Source organism: Balearica regulorum, chromosome 1, assembly GCF_011004875.1.
Source record: "Balearica regulorum gibbericeps isolate bBalReg1 chromosome 1, bBalReg1.pri, whole genome shotgun sequence".
Taxonomy (NCBI): domain Eukaryota; kingdom Metazoa; phylum Chordata; class Aves; order Gruiformes; family Gruidae; genus Balearica; species Balearica regulorum.
Window position 1 is genome coordinate 24,735,339 of NC_046184.1, and position 16,764 is coordinate 24,752,102.

General features: G+C 44.4%; 1 pseudogene; it reads right to left on the reverse strand.

Annotated features, from left to right (window-relative positions):
* Positions 1-1,270: 1,270 nt before the first annotated feature.
* Positions 1,271-5,820, reverse strand: LOC104641036 (hyaluronidase-4-like; annotated as a pseudogene).
* Between the last annotated feature and the right edge of the window lie 10,944 nt (positions 5,821-16,764).

Genomic DNA, 16,764 nt, shown 5'->3' on the forward strand with positions numbered 1-16,764 from the left:
GATGATATGTTTCACGTTTGCCTGGGTCAAATAGAAAAAAGCAGGGAACTTGGCATAGATCTCATAAGTCCCTTATTTGTCTTATGGCTATTTACGTATTCTTTTTCTAGCTACAGAGATTCTAATATAAAGAGACAATTATTTCACATCTATATTATATGTGTGCATATTTTAATGTAAATGATTAATAACCAAATGGTTTGTAATTGTTTTGTTCAAGTAAATTCTCTTTCAAGAATATTTAACCCCTGGGAAGCTGGGAAGGTGAGAAGCTGGAAGTTCTCCAGTGCCCTGGAGACATGCCAGGTATGCTTTCTGCTCATGGTCACCTCTAGAAGAGCATTCTTCTCACTGCTGACTGGAAGGAGAGCCCTGGGAACCTTTCCACCCCCTCCAGAGGATGGACCTTACAATGGCAGTTGGGACAGAAATTTCTTGTTGAATATGATAAACTTGCCTGATCATTGCTGATTACATCTCTATAATAGCCATGAGGTGCTTACATTAGCTTTAAATTTCAAACCTGGCTGTGATGGAGTTCCTGCTCCCAGCACTACTTATTAACTTTATATTAAATAGTCATGGTACAAAAAAACCACAGGAAGACCCTTTGTTGCTGGATTAGAATGTATGCATTCCTTTCTCAGTATACAATTACTAGTCAACAGTGTGGCTTGTTTGGTTTTTTTTCCCCTGATCTCCTAGCTCTTTCATTCCTTTCTACCTACTGGAGGGCTCAAAGCATGAATACCTCCATCACACTGGACATGAAAGAGGAAAACATGGACTTGAATTCACTCAAATGGAAAAGAAACTAGAAACCTCCTCTCTATCTTCCATTTTCTGGGAGGATGCTCTATCCAGCATGCCATCCTGTAAGAAGCAGATATGGGTAGACTCTTCCTCTCTTTACAAAGGGAAAAAGTGAACCTCACACTATTTTTTTCCAGTAGTAGCAGGCTTCTGCTGTCCTTGTTGTGGCTGTCAGCTGGGCAGAAACCTGGCCTCTAGCCTACTAAACAGCCTAATCTCAGAAGATGGGATGAAGACATATTCCTATGACCTGTGTGTCTTTGACTCAGCCTTCAAGGTGCCCCACTCTCTCCGTACCTTACGGGCATTACATCTCAGGGCACAGCTGCAGGGTTTGGGTTACATCTGGGACCATGACATGTCCAGTCCCCAGCTGCAAAGCATGTGAGACTTTTTGTTGGATCCACTCTACCATGCCTCTCAATGGACTGAAACCAGCCCTTTGACTAAGCAGCAGTTAGAAAAGACCTGTCAAAGGCAAAGAAAGGAGGACGATCACTGCAAATCTTCTGGGTGGGACAGAGTCTACAGAGCTCCCTGGATGGTCATCAGCAACTTTAACTTCCCCACAGTCAGTTCATTCATAACCCTGATAACAGTGGCAGACAAATGTCTCTGCCGTTATTTCCAGATCTTCATTTGATTCTTCTGCTTTCACAATAAATCCTTGGTCCTTCAAGGCATCTATCCAGAAGCTCATAGGATTTAAATGCAGGTATGTCGAGGCTCTCCAGGTTCTTTGTATACATTGTCCATTGTCCTGACAAAGATGCCTGCTGTGCACCTCAGCTGCTGATGTGACATTGATACTGTAGGGCTCTAATTCCAAATCAACAGATTTTTGCACTTTTGTGCAGTTACTCTGTAAACAGTAGAAAAGAAATTTTAGCTGATGTCAAACTAACCACTCTATTTTTTCCTTTCTCTTTCTGAAAAATATGCAATATGTAAGTAGCATCAATGAATTCATTCAGGATAATTTAAATTCAACTAATTTAAAGGATTATTAGGAAGTTTTATACAGGAAATATAACCCAATGGAGATGCAAAGGGCTTTAACAACTTGCACACCCCAGAAACCACCACAGCCTGTAGATTTACAAAGAAGCCATGATGTACGCTAGAAATGCAGGTGATGACAGTGTGACTGTGTGGCAAGAGTGTGGGGGTCCGGAGCTGGTGCTCCAGAGCCTTGCCTTTGTCACTTGACCAAACTGAAAGGACGTTCGTCCTCCTATTCACATTCACTCTGACAGAAACTGCAGCTGAATATTTACAAAAATTGGCTGAAGTAATTGAATTTACTGAGGACAACTGAACACTTATTTTCAGCCATTCACTCTCATGTTGGCTGGGTTTTCTATGCTATCTGCCAGGAGAAAAGCAGCCCAGAACACCCATTTCACACAGCTTTAAGTACAAAGTCTTTTCTCGTGACAAAGTTTGATGTGTGATTGTCTGAAAGCTCCAGGAGATGACGGAGCCTCAGAAATCAGTCTTTGATTTTAATGTGGCTAGGTCTGACATCACGTAATACAAAGCCTCTCCATCTGATCTCAACAGCCTATTTCATTTTACTTGTCCACAGATGAGCACAAATAGAGTTCTCATAATCTGACAAATTGCTGGGCACTACTGGTATACCTGATCTGGTGGCTAATCAGGCTCTAGCTGATTTCTTGGTGTTTTATCTAGCTGGAATGGATAGTATCAAGGAACTGTCATCCAGAGTGCCTGGTACAAGCTGTTGGCTTCCTTCCCTACCACTGGTTGCCTGTGAACCTCACAAAACCTTGTTGAGGCAGGAAGAATTGACCATGTTCCATGGTCATCCTGACTGGGGGACAGCAAAGACTGGTTAAGCAGTCAGCTCTGCTGGTACCGAGTGCTCGGAACTGGTGCAGTCGGGTAGTGTCTATTAATAGGATAGAATGAGGATCTTACACATTACATTTAAATCAGGCACAGGCTTACCTCTGAAGAAGTTACATTCATATCGCACCAAATAATGCCTGCAGCTCCCAGGACACTCTCTCCAATAGTCTTATTAAGATCTTGCTACAGTGAAAAGAGTAAAGACATCACTCTCAGGCTAATTCAGCATTTCACAGCCTTTCTAAAGTAATCCAATGGTTTATTATGTGGCTGTCCCTCAGACTACATTTTCTTTCCATTCTGATCCCTAAGAACTGTATTTTATTGTGGCTGAAAATTTGCTGTCTAGAGTACAAAGATTATTAAACATAAGTTTCAAACTTGGGTACTGCCTGAGATGTTGGTAATAAGCAAGTGAACAAACACTGGGTTACTGTTTACTTTGATGCAAAATGTAATTGCAATTATTTTATATCGATTACTAGAAACAACTAAAATCTTCTGATTAAAGTGGGATTTTTAACATGAGCATTCCCCAGAGCATTCCCTCAGTTCTGCTTTTGCTGATAAGGGGAAGGAGGGAGCTATTCTGCTATGTCAATCAGCTGCTTTCCCTGTCCCTCTCCAATTTGAAAGCTGTGATTCCAAAGGCATGCATTGTTCTTGCTGCTTTACCTAGGAGCTCGCTCAGCTTCTTACAAAAACCTTAGAAAAAGGGGCTGTAAATAGGCACACTCTATAGGAGGGAGAATACTGGCATTGTGCAACCTTAAATGAAAGGGAAAATGCAACGCTGCTAATCTTAAGAATTTCAGTTTCAGTTTTTGTGCTCTTTCTATATTTCAGAAAGATGTCTTTCACTGTACCTTTTCCAAATATCTCAGGCTTCAAGGGGAGAGTATTTGGTGCTTGGATGTTTATCCTTAATTTGAACAGTGATTAAGGATAAGCAACAAGTGAATCACTATGCCACAAGCACTCAAGATGAAAGACCATTGATATGCAAGTGACTCTGTAGACGTCATCATCGATTTAAGGGAGATTGAGGGCCACAGCACATCAAGAATCAAAGTAGAAAAACTTCACAAGAATTGGTGGCCTAAGGGCAAAAAGAGGCAGAAACTGGGTATAAAATGGCAAAGAGGATGCACATCAGCCTGCAGCGGTTATTGATGTCCATCTATCCTCTTCTTGCAAAGCTAAGGAAGGGCAAGCTGGATAAAAGCACCGAAGCAGGTGCCTACACCTTCTTTAATGCCTAAGAATAGGCATTTGCCTTCAAGCCGGAGAGAAGTGTGTTTGGTGATGGCAGTGCTGGGGGATCAGTTGGACCTAATAAAAGAGGGAGCTAAAGCTTCTTCCCAGACAAGGTGCCAGCTTCAGACTCTGTACCTGGGCTGAAAGACTGAACATAGCCTTTAAAAAGTGAATACAGCTCACTTGCTAAACTCTGAAACATAAAATTTGAAACCTGCTCGTAGTGCAGTCACTGTCTATAGGGAAGAACTAAGCCAGGGCTGTGACAGATTATGCTGCTTTTTCACAGGAACCTGTTGTCTTCATCCAGTTTCTGGGAGGATGTCCAGAATCACATAAAGGACTAGGGTAGGACACTTATCTCGAAAATACTTCTCTGTGTGTGTGAGTGTGGGTGTGGGGGGTGGTGTGTATATGTGTGTGTTTTCAGCTGATGTGAGCAGTGCTCCTTGGTTCTGGTGCACCATTCGCCTGCTCCAAGGTAGGTATGGGTAATGTTTTTGAGATGGAAGTATGCAGAGAGACTGCTGGCTTCAATTTGCCATTCTGATGTAACACTGAGCAAGTTACTAACATCTCTGCCTCAGTGTCACTTCTATAAAAGGGACCCCTATCTGGGGATTAGTTAGTGATTGCATACCTGAGCAGAAGAAAGTACATCGGGGGGATTAATGTATTAACTGCCTCCTTCATACTACATCAAATTGCTAAAATCCTTTTAATCCACTCAAATGCATGTTTGAGTATAGCATAGTGATGAAGTAAAACAAAAAAAGTAGGTATTTGAGACTCAATTTTTTCTTCAGAACATTGAGCTCTTTAAAGCATGTGGACAATTAACATGAACCAGCAGAGCTGGCCCAAGTAGGAGATTTTCCATCCTGATGCACCATCTGTAAGAATGGTTAAAGCATAAATGCAGCCCACATTGTTCCAGCAAAAGCTTACCATAGAGAGAAATAATAAAGGTTGATCTCCAAAACCTAGTTGCGTATACACAAATACGGTCAAAGCATAATCTTGGGATGTCATGGAGGAAGTCCTTATGGATTCATTCATCCTAAACTGAGAAAAGTGCAAAATGTTTTGACTGTTTCCAAGGGATATCTTAATGCCAATGAAAAGATACATGGCTGCACTGCTATCCCAGAGCCAAGGAATTTAATTCTTCTTCAAAATTTCACTCTTTTGGTAGGAACCAGTGTAGTTCTGATCAGAGAAATTGTAATTGTGACAGTGCATAAATAGTATCCCCACAGGCCCTTAGGTCTGCTTTTCATTCCTAATGCAATTGTTTCCTTCATAAAAGCTTTTGCCCTTTCTTCAAAGGAAAGTCTGACTAAATGTTCAACATCATTTGCTGAAATATTCCCTTCCATTTTGGTTATGAGTTTCCTGGACTTTCTTCTGTAGACATCTTTTGCATCCCAGTTGCAGGCCCACTGAAGTCTCCAGTACTCGCAGCCCGTGAAGTCCTTAGCTGTGGTGTAATAGTTAATGGCATGACCGGCTTTGTCCAGATGAGTTTGCAAGCTGAAGTTCTGGAGTAGGCCACCATTAACAGGGACGTCCTGTGATGTGTACCAAGGATAATAGCCAAGCCTATTAAAATAAAATATGGTCACATTCTGCCCTCTTGATTTAGCTAATGGGCTTCCAATTATATGGAGCATTTCCAGGTTCAGTACGACATCGTACCTCAGGAGCATGGATCTGTTGGTGGTTCCAGCTGGCTATGACAGGCTTCCTGTCCAAAGCTGGTGGTCAGGCTGGTTTCATAGGAGGGAAGTCCAGATGAGTGCTGTGCACAGCCATGCCAGGGGCTGAAAGGTGAACGATGCATAACTGTGTCCCATTTTCAAGCAGTACTTTCATGACTTAAGAGACAGCATCAGGCTGATCTCCCAGTTTGTCTGTAGAACATAACAGAAGAGGCATTAGTACTTGTTCCATATATAGCTGTATGAACTGGTATCAGCCACTTCTAAGATATCTACCATGCTAACACTGAAGAAACAAAGTGAGCACAATCTAACCCAGAGAAAGAGGGAAGATTCCCAGCTGAACTAAGTCTGAGGAAGTCAACATAATCACAGTTGCTTGCCTCATCAATCCAGGTCTTACTGAAATCAGCGAGGATGTTGCCATCACTTCAGTGGGCCCCAGGGTGTCTTAGTGGCTCTGGCTGTTGCAGCTGGAGAGGTTAATGAAGAAATGGTTTTCTTATTCTTCAGACTTTCTCAGTAATAACAAAGGTAACTATAAAATCAAACCTTGGCTTTTATCACCATCTTCACAGCTTCATGAACATCCGTGACCTGTCTAGTACAGTGCCATCCAGAGATACTCCAAACAGCTCTAAACAAGCACACATATTTCATTGTTGTTGTGCAGTATCATAAAGGGATACAAGTTCGAACCCCTGACAGCAATAAAGCAGATTCATGAGAGCTTGCTCTGAGCTATTTATTAGCCTGGGTGCACTATCACATGGAGCAAGCGCCTTCCAGACCAGCTCCGATAGCTCTGCAGAGCACTGCATTGTGCAATGTGGACTTTGATGCTAAGGCCTGTGGCCACTGCTATGAGTAGAATCATTAGTCACAAGGTCCCTGCCGATTATGTGTGTATTAAGCAGAAAAGAAAGCAGATATACAGCAAACCCTATATACTTATATGTAAAAGAGTCTCGTAGTTTAACCTGGCCAGCAGCTAAAACAACCACACAGCTGTTCGCTCACTCCCCCCCCAACCCCGCCGCAGTGGGATGGGGAAGAGAATTGAAAATGAAAAAAAAAAAGTAAAACTCATGGGTTGAGATAAAGTTTAATGGGACAGAAAAGGAAGATGATGATGATGATGATTGATGATCATGATGATGGTGATGATGGTAATGATAATGATGATAAAGGACATACAAAACAAGTGATGAACAGCACAATTTCTCACCACCTGAAGTTGATGCTCAGCAAGACCCCAAGTTGACCTGCCTCCCAACCCACCCCCCAGTTATATACAGACCATGACATCATATGGTATGGAATATCTCTTTGGCCAGTTTGAGTCAGCTGTCCTGGCTGTGCCTCCTCCCAGATTCTTGTGTGCCCCCCGCCTTCTGGTTGGCAGGGTAGTATGAGCTTGGCAATAACTAAAAACATCGGTGTTTTATCAACATTATTCTCATACTAAATCCAAACCACATCACTATACCAACTGCTAGGAAGAAAATTAACTCTATCCCTGCCAAAAACAGGACAGAGAGACAGAGCCTTATCCATCCTCCAACTCCAGGCTCCCCCTTGCATTCAAAACCCAGGGAAAATCCCACACAGCTGTAGAGTCAACTATCAGGGATGATCATGGATTTGTATTTGAGTCCCACTTGTTATTTATTCTTCCTCAGTCCTTGCCTACCTATATATCTCTCCTGAGATTGTGACCTGCTGGAGGTGACACCTACATGGGTGTCATATGGATGGCCAAACAGTTACATATACTAATGGCAGTAGTGCCTCTATATTATCGTCCCTTTATCTCAAACCAGAAAAACAATCAGGAGTATCTGTGCACCTGGCGTACTTTTATGGACCTCTCCATTCCCCATTTCTTTGCTGTTTTAGGATAGGAATAGCATGACCTAATTTCAGGTACCTGCAGCAAAACCATAAACATCCAAGGTAGCCAACCTAGGTACTTTTAATAAGCCATGGATGCTTTTAGGATACAGTCATCTGACAGTTTGAGACATGAGAGTGCTCTGAAGTGTCCAAGATGTGCCTGTTCCTCCTGCTGACCAGGCAGGCAGTCCGCAGCACCAATGCAGTACGGCATAGACACTGCAGAACTCAACATCTTGTCAGAGAAATCTCACCCCATGAGCCTCACAATACTTTGTGTTTACTGAAGAGGAGGCTCAGGTTTTCAAAACCACTATCCACATATCCACAAGTGCCATATTGGCATTAATGGGCCTTTCAGAAAATGACGTTAATGAAAATTAGCCCAATTTGCTGAGTATGTCTCAGAAAGTGTATGCCAACCCAAGGCATCAAACTCAGCAAAGCCACTCCAGGCTTGTCAGCATTAGAGGCCAAACTAAATTTACTCACTAGAAGACTGTACAGCCAAAGCTGGAGGGTGGTGGGCTTGCTCTTGTGAGGAGACAACTAACGGAAGGACCAGCTTCAGGGAGTCAGGCTTGCTGCCCCATTGCCCCAGAGGGATGGAGAGAAGGGACAGGGCGCTCCTGCCAGCCCAGCAGCTCTAGTCCTGACACCAGCCCCTGCCTGGGATCAGCAGGTGCTTCTGGCTTTCCAGGAGGACTGCGGGGAGGCTGCAGCAGCGGTGCCCAGCCGTTTGCTCTGCTTTGCCGACAGCCAGCTGGGAAATGCAGAGACCTTGCTGTGCTGGAGCATTGTCGCTGAGCACTGCTCTTGCAGTTCACAGAGAATCAGAGTTGTAAGAAAATCCTGCCAGAGGGCAGCAAATCCCTACAATTATTTTTTTTTATATATTACAGCATGTGATTCTAAATTGCAGCATATGTTGAGCTTCCCCCATGAGCGCTGCACCACCACCCTGTGCCTCTGCTCCCGTGCCTGTCACGGTCAGGTTCAGGGAGGTGTCGGTAGCTGGGCTGGGCACATCCCTCAAGTGATACACCCCAGGTTTCAGGGAGCACGTCCCACGCAGGACCTATGTCACTTGGCGCAAGCATACCAGTGGCGCGTGCCGGCGGCCACTCGTGCCCCTGGGCACCTCGTGGCATTGCACCCCGGGGCAGGCAGGGCCAGCGCTGCCTAGCCAGGCTGTGCCGGCACCCACGGGGCTCACCGGAGGCTGCTCCTCGTGTTGGGGTCTGGCTGCTGGTGGGAAGTGGGGAGGCTCAGCACTGCCCCGCACCGTGGGTCTGCATATCCCTCCTCGGGTGTAATTAGCCCTACGCTGCATATACTGATTGCCTGCCCCAAGGGCCTCTGAGCTGGCACGTGAGAAAGGCAGGATCAGCAAGCTGATAACAACTACAACACCACCACCAGTAATAATAACAACAACAACAACAATAATAATAATAATAATATCACTATAGGTTATTGGAGACTGCAGGGAAGTGGCAGTGAGAAAAACTTGTCACAGGCGACTTAACGCAGAAAGATATTTGTAGTTGCTCTATTGCTAAGGAGAAAACAGTTACTGTTTTATATTCTGTGCGAGGGCAAATCACTGACTTCTGATTTTATTCCATTTGATGCACTTAGCCACCAACACAAGCACACACATGCTCCAGCTGGGAACAGGCTCTGAAGTCCTTGTTTGCAGCATGCAGAAAAGATGTTCTGTGCCCAGGCTCTGCTCAATATTTTTCCCTTTCCCCAGGCTTTTCAAATTTGCTTCCAGTTGTGCAGGATCGCACCGTTATAAAAAAATTCTCCTCCTCTTTTTGCCAGGTATTTCTTTCATTTGTATCTGTCATAGCTGACAAAAACCAGAATGAATGTATCCAGTTATACCCCTTCTGCTAGTTATATTTTTTTCTGTAAACCAAGGCAACATGGAGGCAGCCCGTCTTGGTGTCCAGCTGACAGTGAAAATGCACAGTGGGCAGCAATTCCCAACAGAGAGAGAGTAGAAATCATATGTCTTTACAAGACAGCAAACAGCTCTAGCTAAGACTAAGCAAAATCAGCTTAAAACAGGCAGTTGTGAACTGAATAGACATAGAAGTACTTGAACCAGATCACAGGATGCTGCTGAAAAAAAATAGCTGGCTAAATGATAAGAAAATGACTAAGCATTCATCAGATGATATAATGTAGACAATTAATCTAGAACTGAGGAATGCACTTTCAAGCTTTGGCATTTATCTTGTAACAAAAATCCTACTCCAGTGATCTTACACTATTCATATCAAGGGATTAGAAAAATTACAAATGATGAATAAAGACAAGGACCTTTTCTCCTTTCTGGTTAACATTGTTACAACAACATGACATTGACACAGAACAACCTTGATGGGCTTAAACCAGGCTGTCTCAACAGGCAATCTAGTCGCCAAATAGCCTTATCAAAGACGTGCATGGGTTTTGAAACAAGAATTTTCACACCCAGAGATCCAATAAAATCCCTGGATTTTTACAGAATACTCCTTTTGCTGACTTTTTATCAGCAAAGCTAAAGCTGATACACTCAGAAGTCTGACGAGCTGGAACAAGTTTTGTCCAGCTGAAGTCATGCTGTCAGCAGCGAATCTTGCTCTCTGTCCGGATCTGGATTCGGAGGCAATCTGCTCAGCGGCTGGTGACAGAGGAGATGGCCCCGAGAGCCACAGAGCTTGCAGCAGCCTCAGGAAGGACAGCACGGGAGGATGCACTGCTGCCGTCCTCTACTTTCCCTCGTGTCAATAGGGGCTTTTAGACCAGGGCATCCTTTCGTGATTTGCCTTGATGAGATCCTGTGGAGTATCTCTGTTATGTTAATAAATGCAGGGGACTGAATATGCAGCATAGTGAATAATAAAAATGGAGCAGGACCTCGCTGCACAATTATCTGACTGACCTAGCGACACTGATGGCTTATTATAGCCAAGATTCAGACCCCTTTAGTACAGTGCTTCACTGATCCTGATGAAGGTGCTAAAAATCCTGAGCCAAGGGACATTTCAAATTTAGGGCAGGGCACCCTCAAAATGCTACACATTAAAGTATGAATCTGGTGCAGCAGAGCTATTTCCCACAGCGCCTGTAAGGAATAAGCTCAATAAAGCATCAAAAGGTATAATTCAGCATTTTAACACACATATGGCAGGCTGGAAGGCAAGTGTTGATAGCAATTTTGTAATAAAATTTAATTTATTAGAATAAAAAAATTGGGACTGCTGGACAGAGGAGAGCAGATTTTAGCAGACGAGCTACAAGTCTGTGTGGGGTTCATCAGGACAGTCATCTGGCCTCTATCATCTCAGCTTCTTTTGCCACCATAGTGGACTTTTCTTATTACATATATGAGAACACTTGCTTTCTGCTGGCCTTGTAGATAGCTGGACTCCTGAATATGGAAAATGAAGAAAATTGATCGAGTGTCCTTACTCTATTTACTTCTCCTCCACTTCATGCTGCATAGATGTCTCTCATCTGTAGACAATTACATCTGACAGTGGTCCAGACTGAGAGATTAGACTCATGCTTAATCCTAGCAAAAAAAGGCGGATGGTTTGATGGATTGATTTAATATCCCACTGAAACATCCATAAAATCAGTCTACATGCTTAGCTTATACTTCCCCGATGATCTTGATGCCAGTGACTGGGTCATTTTCTGGCATACACTGAAATAATCACAAAGCTGCTTTGGCCTATGTCCAGCCTGGCAAGGTTCTCAGTGCTCCATACAACAATTTTCCCCCTGTTTTAGTCCCAAAGGTTTTCCAGTACCCCCCTTTTCCAAAGAGAATAGCCTTCGGACTAGGAGCTATATTTTGGATGCTTATACTATCGAATCAGCATAATGGCCTGAATCCTAGAATAACCTGAGTGGTCTGCCTTGCTGCCACATTGTCTTCATGTGATAGCATGTGTGAAATTTATATGGATTACACCATGTGCAAAGCAAGAAAATTCACATTCTTCGAGAGTACGTCAGTCTCAAGACATGAAGGTTGTGTTCAGGAGTGTACTTAAACTGGCTCCCAGGATGCCCAGGTTTCCTGCCACACTGCTCATTTACCTGTAGTTTAAAATACCCACACTGCAAAGAGCAACGTTCGGGACGTGTGCTTAGAAGACCACAGTACAGTGCAGCCAGCCACCTGACTTCAGCCTGCGCTGGGAAAAAGTTGGAGCACATTTTAAGGCATCGGAATGATTTGGGCTCTCCCTCTCTAGGGAGCTCCTGGGCACATGGTGCATCTGCAGCACGGATGGAGGGCATTTTTGGACCAGAAGTGGGCTTCATGGTATGCCATTACCACCCTTTTCTTCCTGAATTTCTGAGGCTGAGAGAAAAGAGCAAACACCACCAGTTTAGTGCTGACTTTTATTCCTCATAGTGTTTTAAATTGTGTTGAGCTGATTAAGAAGCAGCTTTCCTCTTTGTCCACTTCCCTGATTCAATTGTATGGTAAATCCTAACTGAAAACTAAATAAGTGATGCTTGATGTTCTGAGCATATTCTTCTGACAGAAATCAAACAAAAGGTTAGCCCTGCACAGTAGAAAGGAGCTGACTCTCCTCCCACTAACTGTCCCGGGAGTCCAGCGGAGTTACTTTGTATTTGCACTAGGGTAAGATCGTGCCCCCAAACTGTGCAGAACAAACACCCACACGCACACTGGGGTGATTACAGCTTGCACCCAGCACCAGCAGATTCGGGTGACATTCCTTTCTTCCTACTCCAGCAGAATCGCTGTAACACAATAACAACAAAAAAAGCATTTGATTTCCCTCCCTTCCCACCCCCCCAGCTGAGTATTGCATTAGAACTAAATGTTATTGTTGGAGGAAATACAACAATTCAGCATTGTCAGTCTAAGGGATTATTGCAATTATTTTAAGCCAGGAGTGATGTAAACCTTGGTAAGCCTCGCGTATGGATGGAGACTTTGAACAAAGCTAATGAGCCTTGCTCAGTGGCCGTGCCCCAGCGCAGCCTCCGCATCCCGCCCTCAGCAGTCACAGGACCTGCTGCTTCGCTGGGAGCACAGAGGGGATGTTCTGAGGAGCTGCTGCTGCCTGTCCTTGTAGCAGCTGGTGGGTGCTAGGAACTAATGGACTAATGACAGCGTAACAGCAAAAATCCAAGGGTGAAGAAAGCAGACATGAATATTTCATGCCTGGTTTTCAGGTACTGTAAATCAATAAAGATTTATCATCTTATATCAGATGAGGTTGTCCCCCTTTAAGAGCGGAGAAATCACAACAAAATTAAAATAGGAGATTGCATCACAAATCAAGTACTTTCTGTCAAAAGTGGGGTAATTCTACCACTCAAATTAGCATCTTCACTGCACTCAGGTTAGTTTATTATCAGGTTTTAATCTAAGTATACTCATAGCTGAGCATTGCTGCTGAGGTATGAATGCAGCAACAGTGCTTACACATCACTGTTCCTTCCAAATCAAGGTGCATCAGTACCTGAATTCCTACAGAGGCCCAGGGAGAGCTTGTCTTGTGCCTCTCTACTTCTAGGTTCAGAGAAATTGTTGTTTGTCCAAAGTTTGACACTGAGACTTAAGAGTACTTGTCTGTGGCGTAGTCCAAAGTATCAAAGAGCTTCAGTTCATGCTTGTGCTAATTAACCCCACACAATCAGCATTGCTTGCCATTGTAGGCACTCAAGGACTTTGCAGGATCTTTGTGCATGACTCGGTTTCACCAAGCTCGAAGCAGCACCTTTGATAGAGCAGCAGAGTGTCACCACTGGCCCTGCCAGCTGGCATCTCGCCTAGGGGCAGTGGTCCCCCACGGCTCCCTCACAGCCCGCTGAGGGTCAGGGGGGACGGGAGGAAGATCAGCATCGCCACCAGGGCCCGTGGTCTCCCAAGTAGGGCACCCCCATAGCAAATGGCCCCCACCGGCGCCTTGGGTCCTCCTCGTGCCCATGGAGTCAAGGCAGCCCAGTGCGGGGTAGGCGATACCTGCCGTGAGCCTGTTTTAGCGTCCTCATCGGGAACCTTGTGCTGAGTGTCAAAATGCTCGTACTGAAGCTCACTTCCACTCCCCGCGGGGAGAGGCACGAGCAGCTGTACGCGGGGAGCAGGGGTAACAATACAAGGTGAACGCAAGCGTCAGCTTAAGAAAACCCAGCTGCCCTCTGCGTACATGACCCGCTGCCCAAAATGCCAACGACGAGAGAGGCGTCAGCCCCGCAGGGTTTCCGTAGCACATAGGGCAAGTGGACACCTAGCCAAGGTAAAGAGCAACTTCAGTAAGGGGTAAAACTAAATACTTTTTGTTCTGCCCTGTAAACCCAACCTCTGAAGGAGCAATATAAAAAATGCTCTTAATAATCTGCTGTCTAATTGACCGAGAAGTTTATTACTAGCATGGAAGAAAACACAATTTTTCCAAAAGTTGCCCACAAATGTCAGACTGCTTGACTGAGGAGAAAAAGCAGGACTGACACTGTGGGCTGCTTTGCTTCTTGCAGATATTGGAGAGTGCCTTAAATAAAAGCGAGGAGAGTTCTTGCTGTAATGGAAAAATGAGAAAGGAGCTCTGACTCTCTGAGAAAACAGGCTGCCAGCGTGTTAAAATATCATCTTAGTCAAAAAATAAATAAAATATCTGAAGAGGCCACATTTATTGTTGAAATAGGAGCAGCCACATGAGCGACGTTTAAAATATTGTCCTTTGAAATTATAGAAGTCTGCTTATTTTTAGCTTGTTAGATGCTGTTAGCTTCCTGTATAAACGCGGTTACATAATACACATAATCCGCATGGCAGCAGAGGCCATACGTGCCAAGCTATACGGTTACACAACTGCCTCTGAGCTTGCTCCCACCAGGCAGAAAGCAAAGCCTCACACCCCTCCTAACTGCTCTGCTGCTTCTGGGTCAAACTTACAGACGTGTGTACTACAATATACACACGCGTACGCTCATCCATATATACACGTGTACATGTAGATATGGATGTATATTAACACACATGTATCCCTTTGGTTTCTTATTACAGCTTTAAGGTATTCATTGAATCAGAAAAATACTACCTTGGAATTACTCTGGTGACATTAAACAGGGATAAACTGGCGTGTTGTAACTATTAAAAGCAGCAAAGTTAAATCTCAGATGCACACTTACTTTGGGAAGCTACTGAAAGGGTTCCTCCCTCTTGTCTAATGTGACCTCTAACTGCTCCTTACTGCTGCGTGCTATGGGATGCGGAAAGCACGCGGTGCCATTGCTGAATAAGAACTATGGGGCTTTAATCTCGTTAAGCAGTATGTGACATCATTGTTTTTCCTTGGGTTTTTGAAGGACTGGACTTTTGTCTCTGAGAAGCTGTATTGTTCCCAGCCCGTATCGTTCTTCGAAGTGTACAGAACTACCGTTCCCAACTTATTTTTAGAGTAACCTGTGTTTGCAAATACTCCCACTGTCCGAGTCTGGCCCAGATTGACAGGAAATTACTTTTCCTGAAATGTAAACAAAATAGAAATTGTGGCTGCCACAGCATCTTAACTGTATCAAAGTTTCTTTGGCAAAGTCTTTCATATATCTGCTTATTACACGTGATGTGCAATTTTAATTCACTACCTACGTATAACAAATGCTTTCAGTGCAAAACCGAGGCAATTTTTAATTTAAGCAACATTTTTTTTATTTTAGTAATTTTTAACAGAAAAAAATGCAGACATGCATATTTATGCACAGTGTTACAAATCCAAACTGGTCCGAGATTTCATTCTGTTGGTTTTGTCTCTGAGGGCTGTTAGCATTTTTTTCTATAACAATATAATTCCCATTTTTACAAAGCCACTGACCCTAGCAGAGAACATTGCATTTGGAAAAAGCTGATGAAACACAAAAATGTCTGTATGATTATGTTCAGCCAGCGAGCCTTTCTCATCCTTTTTCGCCTTCAAGACATAGCGGAAAAAAGGGACTTCAGAAAACATGTTAAATATTCACATTCCCAAGTTGTGCCACTCCAGCTGAGGTTTACCTGCCCTGCCTTTGGCATCTTGTGAGGCACCGAGGGCTGGGCTGGTCGCCGCAAGGAGCCCTCAGGTTTGGGGGAGCCCAGGAGGTGCCCTGGCACGGCGGTACCCCCATCCTTGGCCAGATGTGCTGCCCGCTGTCCCCCCCGGAGGCACGGAGGAGGGCAGAGGCTGCCAGGCGCTGCCTCTCCCCTGCCACACCGACCCTGGGGATGGGTTGGGTGAGCCATGGCCGATGCTCCCAACTACATACCAAGGCTGCTTACTCATGATGTGTTTTCTTGAGTGGCAATGCTCAGCTTACAGCTTTGCTACCACTTCCCTATGGGTTTTGCCCACTTCCTTAGCCCTGGCTCAGCTGTGTGAGCAGCGGGATGTGAGTCAGAGAGAGGAATTAATCTGACTTTAAAAGAAAAGCCTCAGGGGAGGCACCTTTTTTTTAACAAGGGAACTTTTGGCCTGAATGGTTTCCCAATCCAGGTCGGCGCAAGGGCACCCGATCTGCTGTGCTAGCAGAAGCAGGGGACAGCACACCGCGATACAGGGGAGAGGTTGGGAGTGGGCAGAAGACACCAGTGGCACCTAGAGCTGGTCAAGCTGGGACCGCAGCCCCACACATCTACCTGTCGGACTGAAATGGAACAAAATGAGTCCTCACCTTTCCATACATTTATGAGTTATGAGAGAAAAAGGAAATGAGCACATTTCCTCAAATTTCAAAGTTTTGGAATGCTAAATCAGCAAATTTGAGAGAAGCTGTAAGCCTGTCAGTCGTGGTTCCGTTGGTAGTGTTTGTCCTCTGACAAGAAGCAGAGGATGAGAGGACTCTACAGCTCAGCATTTGTGAAGAGTAAAGATACAGGGTCTGAGTCCATAATCATCTTGAAGCAGAGGTGGTTCAGATGAAATACAGCAAATCCTTGTTCCTATTACCTCTGGAAACCAATGCCCCGTTCCCAGGACCAACTATACTTTAAGAGCTGGTTCTAGGTAAGGACATCATCATAAAAGTTATAGCACAGTTTGCTGCTTCAAACTCTCCCTCCTCCGAAGAATTCTACCACAGATAGAAGCTGGATCAAGTATCTCCAAAGACTGGACCATACAGCCTGCCTGGAAGGATCAATGAAGTAGCAAAAAAGGAGAGGAAAGGAGAGGAGAGG